The sequence below is a fragment of the Panthera pardus genome, unplaced genomic scaffold (assembly GCF_024362965.1).
Source record: "Panthera pardus isolate Hobbes unplaced genomic scaffold, ASM2436296v1 HiC_scaffold_21, whole genome shotgun sequence".
Taxonomy (NCBI): domain Eukaryota; kingdom Metazoa; phylum Chordata; class Mammalia; order Carnivora; family Felidae; genus Panthera; species Panthera pardus.
The window spans coordinates 37,632,140-37,650,113 of NW_026526777.1; the positions used below are offsets into that span (position 1 = coordinate 37,632,140).

Here is a 17,974-nt window from a genome sequence, read left to right on the forward strand (position 1 = left end):
GTAATAGTAATTGTTGCTCCCATCACCATCTCTTGTACAGTAATGAGCTGTGTGGCAGTGTACCTTTCACAGATGGCCATATTTAATTGAAAGCCGGGCCCAGCAGCTGCCAGAAATGCTGGCTACCAGACTGGGAAAAGGGCTGCCAAATGAGAGGACTGCAGACAAGTTCTGTGGCAAAATGGTAGAAATATATAACGTGAAATGACTCTCTCTTTATTCACTGTTACAAAATGCTCAAGCAGAAAAGGAAAGTACCAGCACACTTGGACATTGTCGTTGAATTCCATAACACCGGGATGATGAAGACAGCTGCTGCCTTCAGGGCAGGGGCTGTGGTGGGGATAAGGCAAAAATGCAAGTATTTCTAAAATAAAACGGGCTATGGAAAGAGGGCTAGCCCATGCTTGGAAGAGAACGCCAAGCCCCACATGGGAACTACAGCGATGGCCAACTCCTTGATTTCAGCCCAGTGAGACCCTGAGCAGAGGATCTAATTGTGCCATGTTTGGACTTGTGATTTATAGAAACTGTGAGATAATAAATCTGCATCGTTGTGAACTGCTAAGTTTGTGATAATTTTATACACAATAATAGGAAACAAATACAATGCATTCTAATGGTTGATTTTTCAACGCCAAACCAACTTTACATTCCTGGGATGAGCCCTATTTGGTCATGATGTGTTGTCCTTTTATATACTGTTAGATTTGATTTGCTAAAATTTTGGTCAGAATTGTTTATATCTGTTTATGAGAGACATGGCTTGAAGTGAAAGTGAGAAGAAATTTGAAAGAGGAAGAAATGGAAGTAAGCTGAGAAAGGAAGGCATGACAGATGGGAGAACAATGAGCAGAGGTGGGAAAATGTCGGAATAGGTTTTGAAAACAGTCCAGCAATTCATCTGGCTGGATAGCCACATACAGGAAGTCAAGTGGTGGGGAATGCAGCTGGAAACCTAGGGAAGAGAATGCACACTTAATTTGGGAGATGAAGTCAAAAGCCGCTGAAAGTCATTGTTGGACATAACGGGATGAGCGAGCCAGAAGCAGTGTGTCATTTGAAGTGTACCAAACAGAACCTAGAGAGCAGTAGGGAGGCCCTTGCAATCGTCTGGTTAGAGGTCACTAGAGCCTAAGCCTGCACGTGGTCAGGGGGAGGAGAGGAAGCAAGGGACAGAGGAGGAGATCCAGCCCAGATGTTAGATTATCTCCACCTCCTCTTTGGACACCTGAAGAACACCAGCAGGACTTATTCTATCAACTGGTGATTGGAACCGAGTGCTGAAGGCAAATCTGAAAACTACTGGTTGTCTGCAGGTTCAGCTCCCTGTGTTCCCGCTGGATCCAGGCCTGGCTGGTTGGCCCCAGACAGTACACAGCTATTAGCGGGGCACAGGAGGCCCAGCCCAGAAGGACTCCAAGCATCTGGTTTGAGTCTGATGTCTACTCTGGGATGGGAGGTGGTTCAGCTTAACAGAGGAAATGTGGGAGAGGGCCAAGGGGGTTCAGGGAGCAGAACTGTGCTCACTCAGTAGGGGCTTGAGGCATCTCTTTTGGGTTTGTGGTCGCAGTGCAGGATCAGAAGCAGAAGCTGACAGGAAGGACCTTCCTGGAAGGAGCCATTGCCGGACCGGGAGCTTATCCCACCACAGAGGTCAGAAGGGAACGGAGAAAGCTTGGGGAAACATGGCATGTTGGACATTTATTCTTGGTCCTTTGCCTCACACCGGCTCCCCAGGTGTGTGAGAGGCCCTATATTCGTGAGTACACCGGGCACTCGCCCACAATGTCCTCCTGGGAGTTGCCCCTCTAAATTCATTCTTCCTCCAAGAAGACAGCTTTTACTTTCACAGCAGAGGCAGGTGGCTCTAATGAGATGCTGGCATTCCCTGGGAGAGGATTAGTACGTCAGCGTACCTGACCATCTTGACAGGGGCACGGATATCTCTGGGAAGAGATAACGTAGTGCATGGGACGGACTGATGAGGGGAGGAGAGACTACATCTGAGACATTGGGCCAAGGAAGTGAGGATGGGTGTCGTGAGAGCACTGGGGTGGGTGGCATTGGCAACAGAAGGAGCCCCCAGTTCACAGCTTCGCTCCAGCCTCACCCTGTAGCTTCGTACAACTCTCCTCCACGTTCCCTTCTGTGGTGGCTTTCAATTAGGTCCACTAATTCTTTGATCAACCACCATTCAGTCGGCGAAGGGGGTTTGATTCTCTTCCCCTTGGTTATGGGCCAAACTTAGTGACTACTAATGGACAGAGTATGGCAAAAATAACTGTGTTACTTCCAGGACTAAGTCATATGGCTTTCCTCTTGGTTGCTCTCTCTTGGATCCGTTGCTCTGGGGGAAGCCAGCTGCCATGTCACGAGGAGAGGTCCACGTGTCATGGAGCAGGGACCTCCTGCCAACAGCTCTGTGAGTTCAGCCACCGTACGAGTGTATCCTCCAACCCCAGGCAAGCCTTAAAATGACTGCAGCCCCTGCTGACACCGGACTAACCCTGAGTAGAACCCTCCTGCTAAGCTGCTCTCAAATTCCTGACCTAAAGAAACTGAGATAATATGCATTTGTTATTTTAAGCCACTGAACGTTGTAGTAACTTGTTATTCAGCAAGAGATAACTGTTATACCTTCCAGTATACAGTCTCAATCAGCTGCTTCAGCAAATATGATTCAGTGGCCCTTAGCATGGAAAGGCCTAGCAAATAAAGATTATTGCGTAAGACCAATCTCTGTATTTTACACAGTTAAGGAAAACGAGACCCTATCTGGAATAGGGGCTAGAGTGCTTTGCTTTGTTTAATTTTGCCTACTTGAAGTAATACTTTTGAACTGTGACATGGAAAGTTGTATGTTGGAGTATACAGATTTATGCACAGCCTGAGACAGAATTCATTATTCGGCTTATAAACACCAGCTTTTGGCCTTGCCTATGATGGAGAATTTAAAGGGGCATAACACCAGAATTATGAAGTGCGCCATGAGACATGCTGACTGGGGAGTAAATCCATGGAAAAGCTGTTTCCGTTAGCCTGGAGGTGTCTCAACGAGAGGATAAATCTCAAAACTGGTAACAATCCCCACCGACTCGCCAGGGTGGAGCAGTGTACCCTTTCTCCATCTATTCTGATCCCAGGAAGGTGGCTCTGGGTCCACTGACCTGACCCCCCACCCCGCCTGAAGAAGGGAAGAACAGTCTGGCTTGATAGGAACGAAAACGAGTGAAAATGGAAGGCACAGTCTGAGGAATTCTCGGATGCTCAGAATTCTCGGATGACCTGGACCAAACAGGGATAGCTAGGGCGGGATAATCAAGTCCATCAGGGCAGTCCGTGGACATATCTGAGAGGTCCCTGAGGGCAGCCCTCACCAGTGCTGTCAGGGGCTTCCTAACCTGAGCCCGTTGAACGTTGGAGCTAGAAGCGATTGAGAATTAGGACAGCAGCTCCGAAAGTGCTGGGGAAGGAGGCAATTGCGGACATCTCTTCTCTCACCTGCTCTCTTCTTCCCCAGCAGCTGGGAGCATGCGAGTCCATCACCTCTGCTCTTCTAAGGCAAGGGTAGGAGGCTGGCACAGACCCAGAGACCTCAACTTCCTCAGGCAGCTTTCCCCTTTCCCTGTTTCAGATGTGATCCCTCCACCTTCTGAGAGCTCACTCTACTGCACCTGTACCTGCCTTCCAGCACCATGGTGTCACATCACGCTTTGTATTTTTTTTTAAGTTGTTCGTTTATTTATTTAAGTAATCTCTACACCCAACGTGGGGCTCCAACTCATGACCCTGAGATCAAGAGCCACATGCTCCTCCACCTGAGCCAGCCAGGCGCCCGTCGGATTTTGTGTTACTGTGTTATATTCCCTCATAGCGGATACTGTGGTGTGCCACCCAGATCCCCACCTCCGGGGCTGAGGAACAAATCCCCCCAACTTCTGGGGAGGTCGCCTGCCGAAAGCTCATCGCTGAGTCCCTCCCCAGGAATTTCCCTCCCCCGAAGGGAACCGTCTTGCCCGAGTATTCTCCCTCCCAGGAGGGGGAGGCCCACACCCAATGACATTCTACAAAGGCACATCTCCCTCGCCTCAATTCTGGACCTCTCTGAAGGGCCTTCTCACTTCAGAGCTTCCTATGGAATCACATTCCACTTCAGCTCCCTCTTCTAAGTGATTTTTAGTGGCAGTGCCTATAGCCTTATTGGAGCTGTATTTCTGCTCTAATGGGTCCCAGTCAACTTTCCCAGCAAGAGGTTGTGAGGCAGGTCCTCCAGTGGGTTGGCATTTTACTCTTCCAGCAACCTTCTGCTCTGCTTGATCAGCCTTGTAGCCACCCCTCCCCTCCCCCCACCATGTTATAGCCGCCTTCCTAACCCCCTGGGGAATACCAGAGGACATCTGCAGCATTGGGTTCTAGATTACACAAATCCAGGAGGTCAAAGTTCTTAGCTGGGCTCCTTGTTAACATTTATTTTTGTATCCCCAGAATCTAGCACCAAGTCTGGCTCGAAAATGTTTGCATGAAAGAATGAACGGACGAAATGATGACTCTCATTCCCTGGGATGGTGAAAGCCCACAGGTGGGTTAATCTGGCAAGCATGTGCTTTTGGTCATTCTCTGCAGACAAGAAGCATCAGCCTGAGATCCTTAATTCTTCACCCAGAGCACAGCGACCTTTATAGATTTTTCTCTCCTGTACTTTTTCCCTTTCAAATGCAAACACCAACACCATGCTTCCAGGAGCGGAGGATTCCTACCCTGAATGACTCTATTATGTTTGAGCCCCACATCCGCACTAGAGCAGGTCACACAGAGCCCTCCCATTCTCCCAGGTGGGCCCTGCCCCCACCCCTGGGGTTTAGTTCCCATCAAAACCTCCCAGGAAAGGCCCATCTTCACCCCCAGTGCGGGCACTCTCTAAGCCAGGCTCGGCTGACAAAGGCCCCTCAGTTTTCCCTTTCCTAACCAAAGTGTCTAGGGTGACAACCCCCACTCTCCACCCCAGCCCCAGGGGAATTCATTCCGTATTCAGTTACGTTCGTATATTCATCAGATGAGACTCCTGTTCTGTAAATCCAGGAGATATTCATTTTTTTGATTGATTTAAAGTGACTGCCTATCTCTTCTCTGCTTAACTGATTTTAATTTCATTTCTTTTATTTCAGATCCATGATGCCCTCCTCATGGCTCATCTCACTGTTAACTTCTCGTTTCCTCTGGGGCTCCCAAAACAGTATGTAAGGATGGCTTTCCTTTTTTTTTTTTTTTAATTTTTTTTTCAACGTTTTTTATTTATTTTTGGGACAGAGAGAGACAGAGCATGAACGGGGGAGGGGCAGAGAGAGAGGGAGACACAGAATCGGAAACAGGCTCCAGGCTCCGAGCCATCAGCCCAGAGCCCGACGCGGGGCTCGAACTCACGGACCGCGAGATCGTGACCTGGCTGAAGTCGGACGCTTAACCGACTGCGCCACCCAGGCGCCCCAGGATGGCTTTCCTTTTAAATGCTCAGTACTATTGACCGCTCACGGGGCACAGCCTAGGCTACAAGGTAGCTAGCGAGCCACTGCTTTTTTTTTTGTTGGTTTCAGCTTTATTGAGATATGGTTGAAATACAACATTGGAAGTTTAGGGTGCATAGTGAGATGATTTGATACATGTAAATACTGTGACGTGATTACCACGAGATTAGTTAACTCATCTATCACCGGACACTATCGCCATTTTGTTGTTATGTTTGTAGTAAGAACATTTAAGATTTGGTCTCCTAGCAACTTTCAAATATAGAATACAGTTTTGTTAACTAGAGTCACAATGCCATACAGTAGGTTTTCAGAACTTCTTCATCTCATGGCTAAAAGTTTGTGCCCTGACCTACATTTTCCCCATTCCCCAGCACCCCCACCATCGTACTCTGTTTCCATGAGTTTGGCTTTTTAGGATTCTACATATAAATGAAAATATGCGGTATTTGTCTTTCTCTGTCTAGATTATTGCACTTAGCATAACACCCTCTAGGTTCATCCGGGTCACAAATGGCAAGATTTCCTTCTTTTTTATAACTGAGTGATATTTCAGTGTGTGTGTGTGTGTGTGTGTGTGTGTGTGTGTGTGTATACAGTATCTTATTTATCCATTCATCCATAGACACTTAAAGCTGTTTTCATATCCTAGCTGTTGTTTTTTTAAGCTCTTTAAAACATTTTTTTCTGTTTATGTATTTTTGAGAGTGAGAGAGAGCGTGCATGCGTGCATGAGTAGGGGAGGGGCAGAGAGCAGGCTCCAGGCTCCACGCTGTCATCACAGAGCCCAACGCAGGGCTTGAACTCACAAACCGAGAGATCACCACCTGAGCCAAAGCCGGACACTTTGCCAACTGAGCCATTCAGGTGCCCCTCATAACTTGGCTATTATAAATAAAGCTACAATGAACATGAGAGAGAAGATATCTCTTCAACATAGTGATTTCATCTCCTTTGGATATATACCCAGAAGTAGGATGGCTGGACGATATGATATGGTACTTCTATTTTTAATTTCTTGAGGAGGCTTCATATTGCTTTCCATAGTGGTGGCACCAAGTAACATTCTCACCAACAGTGCTCCCTTTCCTCCAGATCCTCACCAGCACTTGCTATCCTAGTGAGCCAATTCTGATCCTTCTCTGCCCTTCCCTTTTCCCCAGTTACTGGCTCATTCAATAATCAAGTATGGAGCACCCACCAAGGTTCAGGTTCAGAGCCATCTGCTTGGGATACAGGATACATATGTCTTGGTGGACCCTACCTTCAAGAACCCACAGTGAGGGAGGCATGGAAGTGTGATGTGGTCAGGGCAATGAGGGAACAACCCATTTAAGAGGATGGAAGAGGATAGTGACCTTGGGAGGTTTCCTAAGGGAGGAGATACCCATTTGTCATAAAAGATTAGTAGGTGATGGCCTCATGGAGAGGAGAAGATGTGAATATCCATTTATGATTCGATCACTAAGCGTGTTTTGGGACCTGCCACCTACCAGGCAAAGTTCTAGGTGCTGGAGAGATAGCAATGAACAAAATAGAAAGTTCACACTCCTGGGAAGAAACAGACAATAAGCAACATAAATAAGTAAAATATATACTATGTCATAAGGTGATAAGAGTTATATAGAGGAAAATAAATCAGGGAAGGGGATTTAAGTATGCATGTGTGTAAGGGGGTGACTCTTAAAAATGGTATTTTTGGGGCACTTGGGTGGCTCAGTTAGTTAAGCATCCTAATTCTTGATTTTGACTCAGGTCATGATTTGAAGTTCGTGGGTCTAAGCCCTGCATTGGGCCCCACATTGACAGCATGGAGCCTGCTTGGGATCTTCTCTCCCTCTCTCTCTGTCCCCCTCCCCCAAAATACATAAATAAACTTCAAACAAAATGGTAGTTTAAAATACAGTAGCTAGGGAATGCTACTCTATTTTTACCAATCCCTTTTGTCTTCATGGTGGTTTAAACTATTTGCAAAGTGCTCTTACATCTATTAGCTTATTCAGTTCTGAAAATAATCCCACAAAGGGGTAGGAAAAATTGGTCTCCTTGTCTCTGTTGCTCCCTGTATTTGTTTGCTAGGGCTGCTGTAAAAAGCACCACTTAGTGGCTTAAACAATAGAAATGTACTTTCTTATAGCTTTGGAGGCTGGAAGTCCGAGGTCACGGTGTGGGCTGGGTTGGCTCCTTCCGGGAGCTATGAGGGAAGCACTGCTCTGGGCCTCTCCCTTTGGCTTGTACATGGCTGCCTTCCTCTTGTATCTCTTAACCTAGTTGTCCCTCTATTTGTGTCTCTGTGTCCAGATTTCTTGTTGCTATGATGACTCCAGTCATATAGGATCAGGTCCCACCCTAATGCCCTGATTTCGACTTGATTACCTCTTTAAAGGCCCTATCTCCAAATCAGGCTACATTCTGAAGGACTGTGGGGTTAAGATCCAACACGTGAATTGTGATGGAGGTAGGAGGTGAGGGACACAGGTCAACCCATATCACTCCTCAAATTACTGACCTTTGCATTTCACAAGATACATGGAAGCTCTTATCGAGCTGGTTAGCTCGAGGCTAGAGGTACAAGACAGCCTACGCTATGCATGATCACTCTCAATTCATAAGCCTACTTACCTAAGACCATTTATCCAGGAGTGAAGTCACTTTACATGAAGGGTTCTACTTGACTCATTTGGAAAGCCAAAAAAAATTTTTTTTAAAGGACCCAACAGATCTAGGTTGAATTAGATTTTGATTCCGGGATCAGCCACCTCTTTTAACTCTGAGTAACCCTGAAAAATCCAGACTAAGCAGGGCCTTGAGTGAGCTGCTAAAGCTAAGAAAGCCAGCAGAAAGAACAAGAGAGAAAGGACTGATTAAAAGGGATATGAACCCAAGAAGGAAGGAGAATATTGAACAAAGGGGAAGTAAAGAGGTCAGGGAGCTGCAAACCCTCTGGTCACGTCAGAAATTATACCTCTTCGCTGGAGATTAAGTAACATACGCAAATGTATTTTGAAAGGTTGAAAGTGTTACAATTGTAAGGCATTCTCTTCTGAGGTAGAAAAACAGGGCATTGTCCCCTCTGGAGACTGGTACAGCCAGATTTTTCTGGCAGACTGCCTCCTAGTCTTGCCTTCATTTAATTTCTTCATCACAAATAGAATATCATAAATCTGGGAGTTGCCAGCATCCCTCGTCATTGCTTTGAGGAGGTTGCTCTTTTTAATTAACAAGTGTGAAAATTTCCAAGTCACGCTGACCTCCATGCTAACTTAACTGGGAGTGTCAGGTTGGAACACTCTGCTTTCTCCTGAGGTCCTGGCTTAACTCTTACTGTAGAAGTCAAGGGAGTTGGAATTAATGTCCCTGGCTCTCATGTCTCACTCCTGCCTTGTCTAAGACCCCGGCAAATAGCAATTAGCTGTGTTGCAGAGCCTTGCTCCCAGTGATTCTCAAAAGCAACCCAAGGCACACCTGATGGACCTCAAACTGACCTGAGAAAGTTCACCTTCTCGTTAGTCCTTTGGGACAAACTATTTATAAATGCATATGATTGCTTTTATGTACATCTAAGACCTACTTAGTAATAGCATGCTAAGTGAATTATGAAAGGTTAATCTAATTTGGAATTCATAAACCAGAATCAACGAGCTACTAAATTCTATTGAGGATTCTAATTTAATATTCCACCAAGAAGTCTGGCTCTCAGAGAAAGTTCTGGTGGACCCTTGCCCACTTCCTCTGGATGGCGCTTTGTCATTACTCCATACTGCCCTGTGTGAGTTGAGGTCTTCAAATGCTGCCATTCTTGCTTCTAATTATAATTACCGTTAACTTTGCTTCATCATTATCAAGTTAGTTGTGATGTGTTTGGTTAAAGCGACTAGCGTTGCATAGTTGTTTCAACTGTATTTTTTGGCTTTTAATTTTCCAGTAATTAGACTCAAAGACCATCATGCGTTGCTGTTTGAATATGAATCATTTATGCCCTAATTGCTAAAGCATGTGTACACTTAATCTCCCAAAACATACTTTGTAATGGCCCCTCAATAGTATTCTTGAATTATTTTTCCATTAGTACATGGGAAAGGAAGAGATTGATTAGCTATGGACTACTTTCCCGGCTTAGAGTGGGCTCAAGGAGGAAAAAGACAAGATTGAAAACCACTGTTTTAGACTCTGGGAATAATCAACTAAATTTACTGCATGTTTTGCAAGTAGCTTGTAAATGGCACGTGCAAACTCATTTCCCTTGGTAAATGCCTGGGAAATAAATATCCACACTTACCTTTCTCCAACCGCTACTCGGCTGCAGGCTCACTGTGGCTGGAGCAGGAAGTACTGCCGTCCAACGGATCAGGTGGCAGAGTGGTGATCGGCAGTGGGGTGGGGCTGACTTCAGAGCAAAGGTTTCGGGGCAACTGTAAATATGATTGGCAGAGTCACAAACAACGCTGAGCTCTACAAACAGTGGCCACTGCTCGAAGCAATAAGTTTCTGTTCAAGTTTGTGATAATTGCTGGTTGCACATCAATGAATGGCCAGTGCCCGTACAAGTCCAAAGTGACTTGAGGAGACCACTCTGGGGTTAATCTGGGCATCCAAGTATTCGGAATCCCCCAAAGCTGGCCCCGGGCTGACTTGAGGCATAATCACTCCCCTGTCCATCCCACTGAATGTTACTTGTATCTACGTTATAGCGCTGTGTTCTGCTTTGCTTTGTAGTGGTTTATAAGGATCTAACTTCCTTGCAGACTTTGTTTCTTTGGAGCAGGACCAAGTTTTACCCACCTTTAGGAGGCAGCTTGGCAGAGGGCCAGCAGCAGAGGGCCAGGGGATCAGAGAAACCTGGAGCGAATCTTGGCTCACCAGTGACTGACTAAATAAATGACTTATACAAGGAGTGATACCCAAAGGTGTTGCCAGTTTACATTTATGACTTAACCCAGAGACTAAAATAGTTTCAGATTACTTCCCTACCCGCTCTCATAAATAGATAGATAGATGGCTGGCTGGCTAGATGGCTAGATGGCTGGCTGGCTGGCTGGCTAGATAAAGATATCTATCTCAATCATTCTTTCTTTACACACACACACACACACACACACACACACACACAATCAGCTCTGCTTCTTTCTGTAATTGCCCTCATTTTCTCCTACTATAAATGAGCTTCCACCATACAAGTGGTGGCAGTGGTTTCAAATTGATTTCTTTAATTTCTGCTCAGCAACTCAGAGGGAAAGAGGACTTCTCTTTCTCCATATTAGTATATATGAGCCCAAAGAAGTCTCTGATTAGCCATATCTGGGTTATATGACCACCCTTGGGAGGGGAGAAGGGCTTTGTATTGGCAGTCCCACCAGAATCTACTGGTGCAATGGGGAGAGGAAACTCCCTAGAGGAAAGGGTCTTTGTAAATGCTGTTAACAAAAATAAGAATTGAGGTGTGTGTGCGGGAGGGGTGGGGGGGAGGGGGGAAGGTGCTGAATTTGGTCAGACAAAATAGCAGCCATCTATTTCAATCAACAGGATGCTATATGTAAGGCAACAGGGCCTGGTACCAAAATAGACATTAAACTGAGCCACCCATGTCTTCCATTTTTGGCAGCTTCCAGTCCCTCTGTTCTTGGTGTCTCCTACCTCCTTTCTTAAGTATTTTTGTCCCAGGCACACCCAAAGTTACTTCTGGGACTGTAGGGAAACTGCAGCCAAAGGGGACACAAAGGACCCTGCCCCGCTTGACTCCATCCAGGAGCAGGAGAGAAAATATGCTTTCATTCTGGAATAGAAGGAAGGCTCACAGGGAAATCCGAAAGCTGCAGTGGTAAAGGAAAGTGAGCAGAGAGGCCATTATCAGGCCTATTCTCTTAGTGCTTGAGGAATCGTGAGCCGGGGCACAGCAAGTCCCATCAAAATTAGTGGCAGGATGGGATGCCTGGGTGGCACAGTCAGTTGAGCGGCTGACTCTTGATTCAGGCTCAGGTCATTGTCTCACGGTTCTGGGGATTGAGCCCCGTGCTGGGCTCTGTGCTGGCAGCACAGAGCCTGCTTGAGATTCTCTGTCTCTCTCTGTCCACCCCTCCCCTGCTCGCTCTCACGCTCTCTCTAAAAAATCAATAAATATGGGCACCTGGGTGGCTCAGTTGGTTGAGCGTCTGACTTCGGCTCAGGTCATGACCTCACGGCTTGTGAGTTCGAGCCCCGCGTCGGGTTCTGTGCTGACAGCTCAGAGCCTGGAGCCTGCTTCGCTTCTGTGTCTCCCTCTCTCTCTGCTCCTCCCCTGCTTGTGCTCTTTCTTTCTCTCTTTCAAAAATAAACATTAAAATAAATCAATAAATAAACTTTTTTTTTTTTTAATTACAGGAAAAAAAGAATTAGTGGCAGGCTTCAGGGAAGGGCCAATAGACTGATAGGTGGGGTTTCCTTTCTCCTTCCCCTCCTCCCTCTCCTCCTGCTTCTTCTCTTCTCTGCGGTTTTTCCACCGTATCAGGGAACTCAAGGCAGTGTTTCTCCCCTTGCCAGAGGCTCGGCACAAAGAGTGCCCCACTCAAGGGCTGAGGTGTTTAATCAGGAAGCAGAGAGTGATTTAACTCAGGCCCAGATAAGGCCTGGGGGTGGAGGGCATGCCAGGTTTCAATCCAGTAACCTGCACGGTGGGGCTTTGCTCTGAGTCCGTGACAGAGAAGACACCTGTGGAGGAAGGGTTGCTGACAGACCCAGGCTTGGGTTTGAGCAAGTTGGCCCTGGTGACAGACTCAGAGCCAAAGGGAACCATTTCCCCAGCACTGGGAAGAGTCAACACCTACACAAGGGTTTGTACTGAGTCCTTGATGATTTTCTGTTTCTGGTTTTGTTTTTGTTTTTCCGTCAGAAGCACACTCCAATAAGACTGGAAGTGCAGAGAGAAAGAGATAATATATGGTTTCCCCAGTTCTCGGCCATAGCTGGGGGCTGAGTGATGCAGGAGGTTGGGGACAGGAGAAAGTAAACGATGGAAGTTTAAGGACCCCCTCCCAGGCAGCTGTGATGTACAGAAAAGAGAAGGGATGTGGAATCAGGAGATCTGAATTTAAAGTCCGATTCAACTTCTTACTCACTGGGTGATCTTGGACAAGTTACTTGGCTCCTCTGTGCCTCAGTTTCCTCATTGGAAAGAATAGAGACAATAATATTTCAAAGGGTTGTTGTCAGGACAAAAAGAGTAAATACTGCTAATGTATTATTCCATTTCTCTGTGTCTACTAACTTCCTCAGGAAGCTGGAGAATGTAGTTGTTAAGGGCTTCGACGGTGGAATTTGACAGAGCTGAGTTTAAATGCCCATTTTGAATCACAAATAGAGATATTTACGTCTGGAATGATCAAATACCTGGGATTTGCTTCAAAATAATGCAGGAAGTGGAGAGCCGGTGGGGTCTCACAGAAACCAGACTGGCCAGAGGTTGATAATTATTGAGGCCGGGTGATGGATACATGGGGGTTTATCAGAGAATCGCCCTACCTTGTATCTACAGGCGGTCTTCACTTTGCATGGTTCTGATATGCATGGATTGCGGTTGCCATGGTTTAGTTAGATAACAACAGTCCATCCACAACACAGTTCAAATTTCAGTTACCTCGGTATATTAACCGTAATTGCATAGAGCACACGTTCTGCTGCCAGCTCTTCAGTGCTCAAATCACTGCATAAAAAACCGACGCATGTCACGATCAGTGAGCTGTCACATCACTTCTTTTAAAGGCTGTCGCTTGGTTGTTGGTCACCGCCCATCTGCTGTTGGGCTCATTGGCAGACAGGGAAGCATGTGCTGAGTTGCCTGCCTGTCCCCCAGGAATAAACCCACACGACACTGTACAAAAATGGATGATCGAAAGAGAGCATTGGCCGACAGAGATGGACATGCACCAGAGACATGGAAAGTGATAATACTGAAAGCGAAATGGGAGATCACGACTGTGGGTATGTTGGTGTTCCCGCCACCCGAGACTACAGATACAGCTGGAGGATGTCGGCAAAGGCAAGCTCAGGGACATACGTGCTTGTGACGAAAAGGATGATGGTGTCTGAGAGGAAGTGACACCAGGAAAATGTTCATATGGAAGGCACTCTGGGAGGTGTTTCACAAAATGGAAAGTCCAAATGATAAAATGTTGGAAACTGATCCAATCTTAGAAAGGAAGTTGACAGTTTGCCAAGGCATTAAAAAAATGCTCAGTCTGTGTTGTATGTTACATGAGGAGAAGGCAAACACTGTTCAAACTACTCCTGATATGTTTTTTTTTTTTAGAAAGACATAAAATACTTTTCTTTGTGATGTGTCTAATGTTTTAAGTTGCAGGGTACTAAATAAACATTAGCATTGCTTTTTTTTTTTTTTCATGTCCCGATACATTTACAACTGACAGAGAATTTTAAATGTTTTGACAAAAATATTTGAAGGTCAGGGCACCTGGGTGGCTCAGTCGGTTAAGCGTCCCAAATTCGGCTCAGGTCATGATCCCACAGTCCATGAGTTCGAGCCCTGCATCAGGCTCTGTTCTGACGGCTTAGAGCCTGGAGCCTGCTTCAGATTCTGTGTCTCCATCTCTCTCTCTCTCTCTCTCTCTCTCTCTCTTTCTCTCTCTCCGCCCCTCCCCCACTGGTGCTCTCTCTCAAAAATAAATAAACATTTAAAAAAATATTTGAAGGTCACCAAACAATTGTAATTTTTCTCATTGTTTACAAACATCCCTTTGCACGGTTTCAGCTCTCAGGGCCGTTTTAACAGTCCTGCGCACTGCCGTGAGTGAGCACGTTTTCCATTTAGACATTTTTCAATACTGAATAGTTTTTTTCTCATCCCTATTACCCACTTTTTAATGCAAACTAACTTTCCTGTGCCTCATCTGTCAAATGGGAACAGTAAGAGTAATCACTTTGCTGTGTTGCTGTGAAGTTTTAACAAGTTAACGCCTGTCGGATACTCAGCAGAGTGAACGACGTCAGTAAAGCATTTAATGCATGTCGGCCGCTGTTCTGTTTATTCGCCTGGACCAGAGACAGATAAAAGACACTGAGAGATCACCAAGTATCACTGTGTTATAATAATCACCACTGCTACCGTCAGATGTCTCTCAGTCGTTTCCTGTTTACCTACTTCCTTAAAATGCTGCCTGGAGTACTACGCAGGAGATTTCAGACATTTTCATTTGGATGTTTGAATGTTACTATAGACCTAACTAATTTCCTGCCTCCTTCCTCTGAACTGCATTTCCCCTCCTGTGCTCTGGATCCAACACTCTTAGCCTCTGTATCTTTCAAAAATGCATCTGTCATGATTCAGCTCCTTGACCCTCAGGTACCACAAGTGGCCTTCTCCTCTAGTCTCCTGTAGCATTTTGAATCTCTCCTGTCACTCTTTGCTTATTTGTTTGTTTAATTACTTATTTGTTTAGAAAGAGAGAGTGCCTGCACATAAGCACAAGCGGGGGAGGTCAGAGAGAGAGAGAGGGAGAGAGAGAGAGAGAGATAATCCTAAATAAGCTCTGCGATCTTAGTAGAGCCCGACGTGGGGCTCGAACTCAGGAACCGTGAAATCATGACCTGAGCCGAAATCAAGAGTGGGACGCAGAGCCGACTGAGCCACCCAGGCTCCCCCCTGCCCCCCGCCTCCTGTCACTTTTCATTGTGAGCAGATTACAACCCTGTCTCCCCCTTTCAACTGTAAACTCCTTGCAGAGGGAGACTGTAATAGGAAAATGGCACCGCATCCTTTGTGCGATTCCGACACCACCCTGATTTTCACTCAGGTATTTACTTTCTGGCCTATTAGCTTTGGGGAAGGATGACTCTACTCCCCCACCCCAACCAAAAAGATGGGATTTTATTGCCTAGAGGTAGTTCCTGTTGTGCCAAGGCAATTGGTTTAGGCTTAGGTTTCTGAACCAGTCAATGCATGACATTTCTTTGGATGTGGGGATTGGTTTTGAAAGGAGCACATGGTCCAGTTGGACCAATGAAAAATGGAGTTAACTTTGCTAGGTGCTTCTGGGAAAAAAGTGTCTTTGCTTTTAAAAGTGAACCTCCAGGGGCCCCTGGAGGACAGTGGCTCAGTCGGTTAAGCATTCGACTCTTGATTTTGGCTCTGGTCATCATCTCACAGTTCTGTTTGTGAGCTCGAGCCCCGCATCTGGCTCTGCACTGACAGTGTGGAGCCTCCTTGGGATTCTCTCTCTCCTTCTCTCTGTTCCTCCCCCACTTCTCTCTCTCTCTCTCTCAAAATAAATAAATAAACTTTAAAAAAAATTAAAAAAGAAAAAGTGAACCTCCATGGAAAGCTTTCCTCTCTTTGGGAAATCCTGGCCTTTAGAAGAGCTGTGTCACAACGTGGGAAGCCAACCTGAAGATGAGGTCAGTACGCAGAGGGAAGATGACCCAGGAGCCACTGAATTAATCCAACACTGAAGCCTGAACTTCTGTAGACATGAGCCAAAAAAACATTACTTATTAATTGGAGCCTCATTCTCTGGAACTTGCCACGCAAGGATACTGAACTGAACTTTATCTTCAACTTTGTATCCACTATAGCGTCTGTGATATGGCAGGCAAGAAATGCTTGTTGGGTTGGATAAACTCCTGATCCTCGTACAGTTCCCTTCTGGCTCTCTGCATCTTGTCTGTAGAGCAATTCTCCTCACACAGGTCTCTGAAATCTCCCCTCCTCACCTGAGCTTCTGATTTGAATAGTTGATTTTTCTAAAACTGAAACAGAGCTGCCTGAAGTGATGGGAACGTTCTTGTGTATCCAGTCCTGCTCTCTCTTGGAAGTTCCTTGATGAACACTGGCAAATCTGAACTCATGGACTCTCCTTTTTTAGACTCTGGTCTGCCACTTTTTAGATTGCAATTGTAGTCACTTCAAAATACTTTCATGAAACGTTAACTGTATTACTTCCCAGCACTAACTTTGCAATCACCAGAATCTAATCAATCAGCTGTCTGCAAATTGCATTTTAGGGTAGGTTGTTGTTGTTAAGTATTCAATCACCAAACACTTGAGTTGCAAAATCCCACACTATGGAATGACATAATTTTTAGAAAGTTTTCTGTTTATTTTCTTCATCTCTGGATATGGATTATTAAGAGCTTTGTTGTTATTAAGTAACATTTCTTAACTTAAATATATTGTCCTTTGTCTAATTTATACCTGTCCCATCAGTTATTGTTTTATTTAATTTTTAATTTAAGTTTATTTAAGTAATCTCTACACCCAACATGAGGCTTAAACTCACAACTCTGAGAACAAGAGATACATGCTCTTCCAATTGAGCCAGCCAGGCACGCCTCATTTTTTTTTTTTTTAAATGGTACTCCCCTACCTTAGGGATAGTAAATAGGCCCAGAGATTAGCACTGATCCTAACACAGACACCTGTAGGCCACCTGGAAATGGTTTTGCGTGAGAGTATTATCCAATCACATTGCCCTATACTATGCTTGGGCAGATAATTAGATCATCTCTCAGACATTCTGAGTATGAACCATAGATAGGGAAATGCACACTGAGGAATTAAAAAAATTAAGCTTAATCACATTAAAATTAAGTACTTCTCATCACCATCAGAAGACCAGATAGTGAGTGAAAAGATGAGCCCCAAAGTGGGAGAAAATATTTGCAACATTATGTAGTAGTTAATTGTTACATAAAAGAATTCCTAAAAGTTAATATGAAAGAGATAGACAACCCAATAGTTCTACTCAAAAGTTTTGAATAGGCACAAAAGGGCAAGTCCAGATGGCCAATAAATAATATAAAAAGATAGTTAATCTCATTAGAAGTTGGGAAATGTGAATTAAACCCCAACAACACAACGTTATGCCTCTACCAGTTAGACAATATTAGAAGATCCAGAAATAACACATCAGACAAGGGAATGGGACAAAGGGAACACAAATACACTGTAGGAGGGGCTATAATTGGCACAATCACTATGAGAGTTTGACATTACTGAGTAATTAATGACCCATTAATTGTACCCCTAAGAATCTACCCTAGAGAACTCTGTCCACTTGTGCACCAAGAAATATGTAAAAGAATGTTCATAACATGATAACAAAAAAACCCAGAAACAACCTAAATATCTATAAAAGATAGAATGGCTAAATTATGGTGTATTCTTACAAAGAAATACCATCAGCCAATGAAAATGACCAATAGCTACATGCAAACAACGTGATTAATCCCAGCTGGCAAGAAGTGGTAAAGAGTATGGAAGAGGTATGTCCATTGACCTTCGTGGATGATGGCTTTGCCTTCTTGAGGTTATTCTGCCATCTATTTTTCTTCCTGGCAGCATTTGAAGTGAGCTCTGGATTAAGCCCTCTTTGGTGCCATGCAAATTTCACAGCTGGCTTCCTACTGGGGCATATGTCAGAGACTCAAGGCCAAGGGTTTCTTTATGCCTTGAAGACTTAGAG

The 17,974-nt window shown here is 45.1% G+C and overlaps 1 long non-coding RNA gene across 4 annotated transcripts in view; it reads left to right on the forward strand.

Moving 5' to 3' along the window:
• Positions 1-17,974, forward strand: part of LOC109254811 (uncharacterized) — a 64,740-nt gene that overhangs the window by 29,226 nt on the left and 17,540 nt on the right. For 3 of the 4 annotated variants that reach the window (XR_002074983.2, XR_002074989.2, XR_002074990.2), the window contains exons 2-3: positions 4,489-4,582; positions 5,169-5,236. This is a non-coding gene — a long non-coding RNA (uncharacterized LOC109254811). Of the gene's footprint in view, positions 1-4,488; positions 4,583-5,168; positions 5,241-17,974 lie in introns of all 4 variants that reach the window. The other variant, XR_002074988.2, reaches the window with a different exon arrangement.